The following is a 10497-nucleotide window of genomic DNA, read 5'->3' on the forward strand; positions in this document are numbered from 1 at the left end:
CTGTATCTCTCTATGACTCTAAGAGCAGTGAATTTGATCATGTGAATTCCTTTGTAACATAATTTACAGTTACTACATTTATTTCCTTCTCATATCTTCCCCTTTCCAGCTGCCACATCATCCCTAGATACATCTGCTTTATTTCAGCTGATAATCATTTTGTTTTTATCTACGAGTTTCGTGAGATTATGCTTAAGATAAATTTGACCATGAGCAGGAAATGATCTGTCAGATGGTATGACTTGAGCAAAAGGGAAATGGAACTTAAGTGAAACTAATGAATTGCAAAACAACATTAAAATTAAAAGAAAATATGCTTTCAGCTCACTTCAGCCGCTTATTTTAGCCCAGCTCTGCAGAGTGTGACCAAACAGCTGCATGGTATATGCATTGTACTAACGCCACATGCAAGTGAAGTGATAATATTTTTGAGGTACCGTGACACATTTTGATGTAACTTGTGATACTCTTTGAAAACACACGTGAAAGCTTTGCCAATAAGGATTTCGATCCCTCATTAACATATCTTTCCTGTATCTATGAAGGGCGCAATCCAGTAATTGCTGGAAAAATAATGGCCGGTTCAACACGCTCATAATATTACTTAGCAAAATATAAAAAGGATAATTTGTGGTGAAGATGAGATATGGCATGAGTTCCGATTCTCCATAAATTGCTGGGCACTGCTGTTGGCCTCACTAAGTCCAAATTAGTTGCAACCTCACTGTGAGCCTCCCCATTGAAATTAATTGCATGTCATGCTATTGCTGGATTTACATGGTTAATGTGAATTAATCTTGCCGCAGCCATTTAGGGCTGGTAACTCATGTCATATGACTTTAATTCACTCTATTTCCTTTTCCATCATTTGTTTTGTTTCTTTCTCTATCCTGTTTTATTGGTTAAAGTGATAGATCATTAGGTATGACCGTCACGAGGTGCCAGAAGCAACATTGACATTGCTGCACTTTTATCAATTTGCATTTCCAGCAGTTAGCAGCATAAATATAGTGCTATTTGAAGGGTGAGGTAAAAAAAGTGCTCACCACCAGATGAGCCATTCTAGCAATTTCTGAGCCATTAGTGTGTTAACAACAAAGATAGGTAGGAAAGTATGTTGTGAAGAGGATATAAGGAGCTTGTAGACTGATATAGATAGATTGAGTGAGTGGGCAAAAATCTGGCAGATGGAGTATAATGTGCGAAAATGTGAAGTTGTTCACTTCGGCAGGAAGAATAAAAAAGCAGAATATTACTTAAACGTAGAACGACTGCAGAACTCCCAAGGGCAGAGGGATCTAGGTGTTCTAGTACATGAGTCACAAAAAGTTAGTATACAGGTAAAGCAAATAATAAAGAAGGCTAATGGAATGCTATCCTTTATTGCGAGAGGAATTGAAAATAAAAGTAAGGATATTATGCTTCAGTTATGCAGGGCATTGATGAGACCACATCTTGAATACTATGTGCAGTTTTGGTCTCCTTATTTGAGGAAGGACATAAATGCATTGGAGGCGGTTCAGAGGAGGTTTACTAGATTGATACCTGGAATGAGCGTGTTGTCTTATGAGGAAAGGTTGGACAGACTGTGCTTGTTTTCACTGGAGTTTAGAAGAGTTAGGGGAGACTTGATTGAAGTATATAAGATTCTGAACAGTCTTGACAAGGTGGAAAGGATGTTTCCTTGTAGGGGAGACCAGAACTAGGGGGCACTGTTTTAAAATTAGGGGTCACCCTTTTACGACAAAGATGAGGAGAAATTTTTTCTCTGAGGGTTGTGTGACTTTGGAACGCTCTGCTTCAGAAGGAGGTGGAGGTGGGGTCATTGAATAACTTTAAAGTGGGGGTTAGATAGATTCTTGTTAGGCAAGGGAATCAAAGGTTATCAGGGATAGATGGGAGTGTGAAATTCGAGACACAAACTGATCAGCCATAATTTTATTGAATGACAGAGTAGACTGGAGGGGCCGAATGGCCTACTTCTGCTCTGAATTTGTATGTTCACATATTCTCTTCACTTACTTTGCCTGTTATTTTAATGGCAGCATTCAGCATTAACCTGTCTAAAGGATTAAGGTTCTGAAATTCTTTGGGGGTTTTTATTGATCTCCTGTCATAACTCCCCAGAGAAACAACATGAATGGCTGAAAATATCCATTTATTCGAATTTCCCGGAGGCTTTACCGTCCTGTGGTTATAACTTAGTGGGAGATCAGTAGGACGCCCATGGGAATTTTTGGGGTCCCACATTGCTTGTGAGCTGATGTTTATATAATGTAATTTCATGGCTATTCATTTTTGGAACTCACTGCTAGTCTTTGAAGGTGAGAAAGAGGTATAACTGAGTGAGATAGAGGAGAAAGGGAAAAGTAGTGTAAGAGAGAATGAGAAAGTAAGAGAGATTGAGTGTGTGTAAAAAAGTGGAGCGTGCACTTGAGTGAAAGAGAGTGTCATGCTAGGCCCCCACCTGCCAAGAATGAGGCACATTAATTTTGTCATGAACGTTGATTTTAAACTGTTACTGGAGTGAGGGCCTTGTTAAACAGATCAGCCGTGGCTGGAAAGACATTTGCATATTAACAGACTGTATATTGACATATTGAATATTGACATATTCAACCCACAATGAACCTTTGATTACCAGATGTTGAAGGTGGGGGAGCTTGCCTTCCAGGCTGACTGCTAAGATGGCCGATTACACAAATGGGCATGGTCAAACCAGCTAGTCACATGACGAACCTGCTGGGCAACCTGAGTTTTTTGAATTTTAACAAACTGTTTGGGCAAAAAGACTGTTTTCTCCTGGACTGAGAAGATCTCTGTCCTGTCTGCTCCCATCTCTTTCTCACAAGCCTCTGCATCCACTGAAGACACATGAACCCCAAGTGAGAAAAGTCTCCTACAGCGAACAAGGTTTAAGAAGAATACTGGGCCCAAACGAAAAGCAAGTTCTACCTAAAGTGAGCTTGAAGAACCGTAACAAAATTGCGTCAAACTTTTCCACTTTATTTTTCTTCTGCTCTTTTGTGTCTCTGTTTGCATGTATGTATCGCGTATGCATGCTAGCGTGGGTGCATCATGTTTCCATAGGCTTTAACTGAATTAGAGTTTAAATTTATTAAATTTCAACTTTTCTTCTTTAAACCTAAGAAAGCCTGTTTGTGCTGGTTTTTTTGCCTTATTATTGGAAAGCGGTGAACAAGGATTTTGAGGACAGAAATGGACACGATGGGCCGAAGGGCCTGTTTCTGTGCTGTATAACTCTATGACTCTATGACCAAGGGGGAGCTAAAACACGGTGTGTTTAAAATTAAACCCTGTTACAGTAAGACCAGGTGAAGGCTGAAAGGGAAACCTAGACCTCTTTCTCACCTGGTTGTAACAGAAATTTGGGTGCTATTGTCCTAGATCTTACGAGAGAAATTGGAAGTGGGAAGGCAAATTGTTCCCAGTCAAAAAAGAGCAAGATTTCAATACATGTTTTCTTGTGATTGTGTGTGCTTGAATACTAACATGTCTGCAACTGAAGCGAGTAGCTCCCCAAGCCAGGGTGAAGTAACTTGGGACAAGTTAAAAGCACTGTCTATGGAGAAGTTGAGAAAAATGGCTGAGCATTGTGGGATCACTGTACATGGCAAGGCTAGGAAGTCTGAACTCCTAAGGCCAGTGGCCAATCATTTTTCCCTTGAATCTGAAGAAGCAGAAACAGGGTTAGAAGCAGACTCCGACAGGGTATTGTTAGCAAAGATACAAGTGGAACAGAGGAAACTTGACTTTGAGGAAAGATAGAAGGAGAAAGAAAGAGCCTTCCAGAAGGAGCGTGAAGAAAATGAAAGGCAGGAGAGGGAGAGAGAAAGAATATTCCAGAAAGAATGGGAAGAAAGACAGCTGAAGTGGCTTGAGTTAACTAGGGGGTGACAGAGTAACCCCAGTGAAAGCATGGCCAATACGGAGGAGGGTAATTCAGGGCTGGGTGGAAAATTGTTAAAACTAGCTCAACTAATTCCAAAATTCAATGTAGAAGATGTGGAGGAAACTGGTAAGGCAGCTAAAATGGCCAGCTGAGACCAGGCCTCTTTTACTACAAAGCAAGATAACTGGAAAAGCCCATGAGCTTTATTCCCTGTGGCCAGATGAGAGTTCATCAAATTATGAACGGACAAAAAGTGCTAATCTCAGGGCATATGAATTAGCACCCGAAGCCTATCGCCAAAAGTTTAGAACCCTCAAGAAGCAAGCTAATCAAACTTATCTGGAGTTTGAAAGAGGTAAGCAGCTGGCTTTTGACCAGTGGCTGAGAGCTCTTAAAGTACAGCTCAGCTATGAGAATCTCAGAAAAGTAATTGTGTTAGAGGAATTTAAACACTCTGTCCCACTCTCCATAAAGACCCATGTAGAGGAGCAGCAGGTCCAGAGAGCCCAGCAAGCGGCCGTTCTAGCCGATGTTTGCTTTAATTTATAAGTCGGTTTCCCAGGGGAGAACTTTTCCTAATCACCTCCATAAATCCGAAAAGGACAAAGGGTGGGAAGGTGATAGGAGCCCAAGCAGTTCTGGGAGAGAAAGAAAAGCAGGCGACACAGGGGGTCCTCCTTTTGCCAAAAAGGGAGGTGCTATGAGCAAGAGTGAGACCCAGAGACCTGTGTGCTTCCATTGTAATAAAACAGGGCATTTAAAAGCTGACTGCTGGAAACTAAAGGGAAAACCTGTAGGGTTAATCAGGGCCACCCGCTCAGTCAAGAAGGGACCCTGATGGTAAGCACAGCAGAATAAGCTGTAGATTTAACTGCAGTAAGACTGAGACCCAGGAAGCTTACGGCTGCAAGTGCAGGAAAATTTAATAGGATTCCTGGGGGTTATCAAGGTTTTGTGTCTGAAGGGAAAGTAACCCCATATCCCTTAAGTGGGGCAAGCAACCCCATAGTAATTCTCAGGGACACAGGCGCCACTAGATCCTTTTAGCTGGGAAATGGCCTGACCTTTTCCCCAGGGAGTGCAGTGAACACCAGAATAGTGGTGAATGGTATTGGAGGGTAGTGTATGCCTGTACCTGTATACCGGGTGCACCTGGAGTGTGATCTAGTTTCGGGGAACGGTGACCATAGGGATTGTCCCTAGTTTGCCTGTGGACGGGGTTGGCCTGCTGTTCGGTAATGATCTGGGGTGAAGGTGGTAGCCCCCCCAATGGTGAAAGGAAGACTGCAGGAGGTCAGAGACAGGGCAATGGCAGGAGACAGACCCCAACAGTTTCTCTGAATGTGTAGTGGTCAAGCCAGCTCCCCAAGAGGAGACTGAATTAGCACTGCAGGCAGTTGACCAGGTCTGTCTGTCTGAGACTTTCTTTGGAAAGTTAGGAGACTGAGGGAATGAATTAAATGGATTTTCCCTAGCTGAGGCTCTGTGAGTTGACCCGGTATTGTGAGAGTTATCACAGGCTGCCCAGTCTGAAAGAGAAGCAGAGGGAGTCCCTGATTGCTAATATTTAAAGAATGAGGTACTGATGAGGAAATGGAGTTCTCCTCACAGACCTGAGAGCAAGCAGTGGGCAGTAGTTCACCAGTTAGTGGTGCAGAAGAGGTACCGGAGAGCAATATAAACAAGGGCCCATGAGACTACAGTGGCTGTACATGCTGGTATACGAAAGACCAAAGCCCGCATAAGACAGCTGTTTGACTGGCCAAAACTCCACAAGGATGCGGTGGAATACTGCACGAGTTGTCACATGTGCCAGGTTGAGGGGAAACTCCAACCTATAGTGAAACCTGCACCCCTAAGTCGTGTACTGGTGTTAGGAGGATCCTCCAGCAGAGGGCTGGTGAACTGTAAGGAACTCCTGCCGAGAACAAAAGGGGACAAGCAGCACAAGGCTGGCAAAAGTTTAGAAAGGGAAGGGGAAAAAGTGACCAAGAGGGCAGGTTAAAGGAAGTCCGGGAGGAATCCCAGCTGAAAATCCCTACTGTCCGGTCAGCCAACCCTGAAAAATTTGAAAAGTTAGACCCCACGTCCTCCTATGTAAATGCAGACACTAGAAGCACCCCACCAGAGTTGCAGAGACAAAGAAAGCCCTCTAGCGGGCAGAGAAACCGTGAGAGTGATGCCTCCCTAGTAGAAGTGCCACAGGGGAGTGCAGTAGAGTCTGCACAAATACCTGCATCAACCAAATTAGAGGTTAAGTTTAATAAATTTTAACTTTTCTTCTTTAAACCTAAGAAATTCTGTTTGTGCTGGTTTCTTTGCCTTACAATTGGAAAGCGGTGAACAAGGATTCACCAAGGGGGAGCAAAAATCATGGTGTGTTTAAAATTAAACCCTGTTACAGTAAGACCAGGTGAAGGCTGAAAGGGAACCCTAGACCTCTTTCTCACCTGGTCGTAACAAGAAGAATAGTGGAATAGTGAGAGAAGGAGAAACTGAGCCTGTATAAAAGAGTGAAATACGACTGTGAGAGAAAAAGGAGCGATTGAGTGTATGCAAAAGGCAGAGGGTTGAGTGAAAGAGATAGTGAAAATAAGGAAAGAAATTGAGTGTGTATATCTGTGTGTGGCTGTGTCTGTGTATGCATGTGTGAAAGAGACACAGCCACGTAAGTGATAAAATAACTTTCTTAAGGACTTTTGGATAGCTTATGATCCAGACTCTTAGTGCGTATATTCTCTTACTGTTTCTGACTATATTGCAATATGCATGTAATTCCAGGGATTGCATTTTAAAAAGAAAAATACAGAGATGAAATTATCCGCACATCAACTGTGGTTTCTGCATCACACTTAAGAGGCACCATAAAACAAATACAACCACTTTAAGCATGAGAGACAAATATATTTGCAATAATGGGATTCAACGTAAATCATATTTTGCAATGAAACATCTGTTTTAGTCTTGTGTATACAGTGTGTATGACATTCTGAAGGAGCAAATCCCTGATTATCTATTTTTAAAACTTTAAGTTCCAATTGTTCCAACTCTTTCTGTTCTATACAAGCATCACTACTACTCTCACTCTATGAATGTTATTCTAGGAACTCTTGCACTACTCTAGAATCATCTTAGAGGGCAGGAACAACCTAAAATTTTTCTTCCACAACATTAATTGCCTACTCTTTTTTTTTAGAATTAGAATTAGAATATTACAGCGCAGTACAGGCCCTTCGGCCCTCGATGTTGCGCCGATCATCTGACCTACACTATTCCATTTACATCCATATGTCTATCCAATGACCACTTAAATGCCCTTAAAGTTGGCGAGTCTACTACTGTTGCAGGCAGGGCGTTCCACGCCCCTACTACTCTCTGCGAAAAGAAACTACCTCTGACATCTGTCCTATATCTTTCACCCCTCAACTTAAAGCTATGTCCCCTCATGTTTGCCATCCTCATCCGAGGAAAAAGACTCTCACTATCCACCCTATCTAACCCTCTGATTATCTTGTATGTCTCTATTAAGTCACCTCTCCTCCTCCTTCTCTCTAACGAAAACAACCCCAAGTCCCTCAGCCTTTCCTCGTAAGACCTTCCTTCCATACCAGGCAACATCCTAGTAAATCTCCTCTGCACCCTTTCCAAAGCTTCGACATCCTTCCTATAATGCGGTGACCAGAATTGCACGCAATACTCCAGGTGCCATTCATCTCCTGAAATCTCTATTTTTACCTCTGACACCAAAGTAAGGAGCTCATGTACTTCTTCAGTATTCAAGTGAGAACATTAGCTAAGCTCCTGCTGCCTCCTCTCCATCTCCATACACTACTCTCACCTTCGCTTCCACTCCCCATCTCTTGTCTTCCCCATTTACTTTTCAGACCTTATCAAATCCATTTCCTTCAAGAAACCTGCCCCCTTTCCACAAGCCTAATTTTTGACATAAACTGGCTTCATGCTCATTCATGTTACATCTAATTCTACCTCTTCAACCACCATCATCAGCTCTTGCTGGACTTTGAGACCATCTGCCCAACATTAAGTCATGGACAACCAAAGTTTCCTTCAACTCAACCCCAGCAAAACTGACGCAATCTTTCTCAGTCCCTCTGCACCTTTGGCTTATGGTTTCAAGCTGCTCGGCTGCCTCTCAAGCTGAAGCAAGAAGTCCACAACCTTGGTTGATCTTGAGCTGACTCTATTTTTCTACTTACAGAAAGCATTTACTTTTGACACTTTTTTACTGTTCTCGTTGCTTAGCAGTGATAACCATTGCACTCTCCAAGCTCTACTAGCTCCTGACCCCACGCAGCGCACTGATTTCAAAGTCTTCATCTTCGTTTTCATACTCCTCCACGATTTTAACCCACTTTATCTCTACCACCATATGTACCAGTACTGTGCATGCCGCCTTGAATTATTGAGCGCTTTCTACTCCCAATTCTCCACCATCAGTGGATGCAATCTGCTATTTGGAACTGTCTCCCTAAACCACTTTGTCATGCTACTGTCCTCCTTTCAAACGTGAATTAAAAGCTGATCCCTTTGGTTTTTGTTTTCCCCTTTATCCTTTCCATGTTGGGATTAGCTTCCCTTCCTTCCCCTTGAAAAGCACTGAGATGTTTCTTCTACACGAGGGTGCTTTAATAGTGTAAGTTGTTGTGATTATAACTAATGATCTAATCTATTCCATACTGCTTACTCGAAAATTCCACTTATAAGAGCAAAAGGAATAATTAAAAATGCTTAAGAGATTACTTACCTCACTGCTATCATGAATAGAAAATTCTTCTGCACTGATACTACTCCTATATGTTACATTTAAAAAAGTGTGTTTGTAACAAAAATGAACCCCAAAAGAAGTAATAGTATTATTAACGATTCTTGGTCCCTGAGAAAGTCAGTTATGCAAAAGTTAACCGGGGTGATAGATTTCAGAGACAACGAATTGGTGCAAATGTTCATGATATAATAAACCTAACTGTGAATCCATTACTTTAATATACTCAATTTACTAAAACACTCCAGTTTTACAGCCAGAGAAATAAGAAACTAACATATGACTATCAACATGTTTAACATTGAAGTTCTGGTGCTATGCTATGCAATCACTGGCAAAATAAATATATACACCTTAAAACAAACGTAACATGCACCAAAATACTACTTAACCTATCTGTAAAAAAAGTTAAATATAAACCATCAAGGAACAAGAACTTAGTATAATGAGAGAATTTCAGTTTAGGAGTTAAATAAAAGAGAAGTGTAAAATCACATTTCTTAATTATCTTTCTGAACTTTTCTTACAAAGCGAATGTTAGCAGAATCTACTTACAGTCGACTTCAGTGAAAGCAGCTGGTTCCTTCTGTATTTCAGATGCTTTAGTGATGTGACACGCAGTGTATCGTTTTGGACTTGCCTTTGGCTGGCTCAGAGGAACTCAGGGTATGATTTAGAGGCAGTTGACGTCAGATCTTTCCTTTCACTTAATGTCTGCATGGCTTTGGTAAAATGTAGCTAACTGCAGACACCCACAGACTCTCAAGAACAATAGAAGGATTTCAGAAAAATAAACTACAATGAAAAACACAAGATGTGATTCCAAATATAACTTGTGTGATTCAAATGAAATAAGTAAAAATTATTTGACTAAAATTGAAATTGTTACTTTACGGAATGGATTAAAAAAAATTGAACTACACAAATGTTCTTTAATTGTAAGAACTTCTACCAAAATGGAATATGAAAGTCTGAATACAAATTGTAATCCTTAAAGTAACACAGTTGTCACCAAGTCCCACTCCCCTATCACCCTGTGCTCGCTGACCTACATTGGCTTCCAGTCAAGCAATGTCTTGATTTTAAAATTCTCATCCTTCTTTTCAAATCCCTCCATGGCCTCACCTTTCCGTATCTCTGTAATTTCCTCCAGCCCCACAACCCTCTAAGATATCTGCACTCCTCTAATTCTGGCCTCTTGTGCATCCCTGATTTTAATTGCTCCACCCATTGGTGGCCGCGCCTTCAGTTGTCTAGACCCCAAACTCTGGAACACCCTCCCTACACTTCTCCGCCTCTCCACCTCACTTTCCTCCATTAAGACGCTCCTTAAAAATACCTCTTTGACCAAGCTTTTTGTCATCTGACCTAATATCTGCTTTTATGGCTCGGTGCCATACTTTGTTTTATAACACTCCTGTAAAGTACCTCGGGACATTTTATTATGTTAAATGTGCTATAAAAATATAGGTTGTTGGCTGCATGAGATTTTGCCAAGTTTGTGTACAGAAGTGAGCAATGAAATAATTCAGGACATATTTGCATCACCAAAAATATCCATTGTTAAAAATGTTTGACTTTGTTAAAAGCTTATTTAAAATTTAACAAGACCTCATTCCAGATTTACAGCATCTGCTACAGCACAATCTGCAGCACTATGCAAATTTTCAAATAAACTTTCCACATTTAGCAGCCCACACAACCATTGATGCACTGTCATCCAAGTCTCTTATCTGACATCCTTTCCCAGGACCTCAACAGTTTTAAATCCTTTTCCTTCCTAAATCTTCCTTCTTTTATG

At 41.3% G+C, this 10497-nt stretch overlaps 1 protein-coding gene across 3 annotated transcripts in view; it reads right to left on the reverse strand.

The window, feature by feature from the left end:
- The window catches only part of gpr20 (G protein-coupled receptor 20), a 52155-nt gene extending 42274 nt beyond the window's left edge, over window positions 1–9881 (reverse strand). For all 3 annotated transcript variants that reach the window (XM_068031335.1, XM_068031334.1, XM_068031333.1), the window contains exon 1: window positions 9252–9881. The gene's annotated coding sequence lies outside the window, so the exon portion shown is untranslated. The remainder of the gene's footprint in view (window positions 1–9251) is intronic.
- Window positions 9882–10497: the final 616 nt, after the last annotated feature.

This window comes from Heterodontus francisci, chromosome 5 (genome assembly GCF_036365525.1).
Source record: "Heterodontus francisci isolate sHetFra1 chromosome 5, sHetFra1.hap1, whole genome shotgun sequence".
In the NCBI taxonomy this organism is placed as follows: domain Eukaryota; kingdom Metazoa; phylum Chordata; class Chondrichthyes; order Heterodontiformes; family Heterodontidae; genus Heterodontus; species Heterodontus francisci.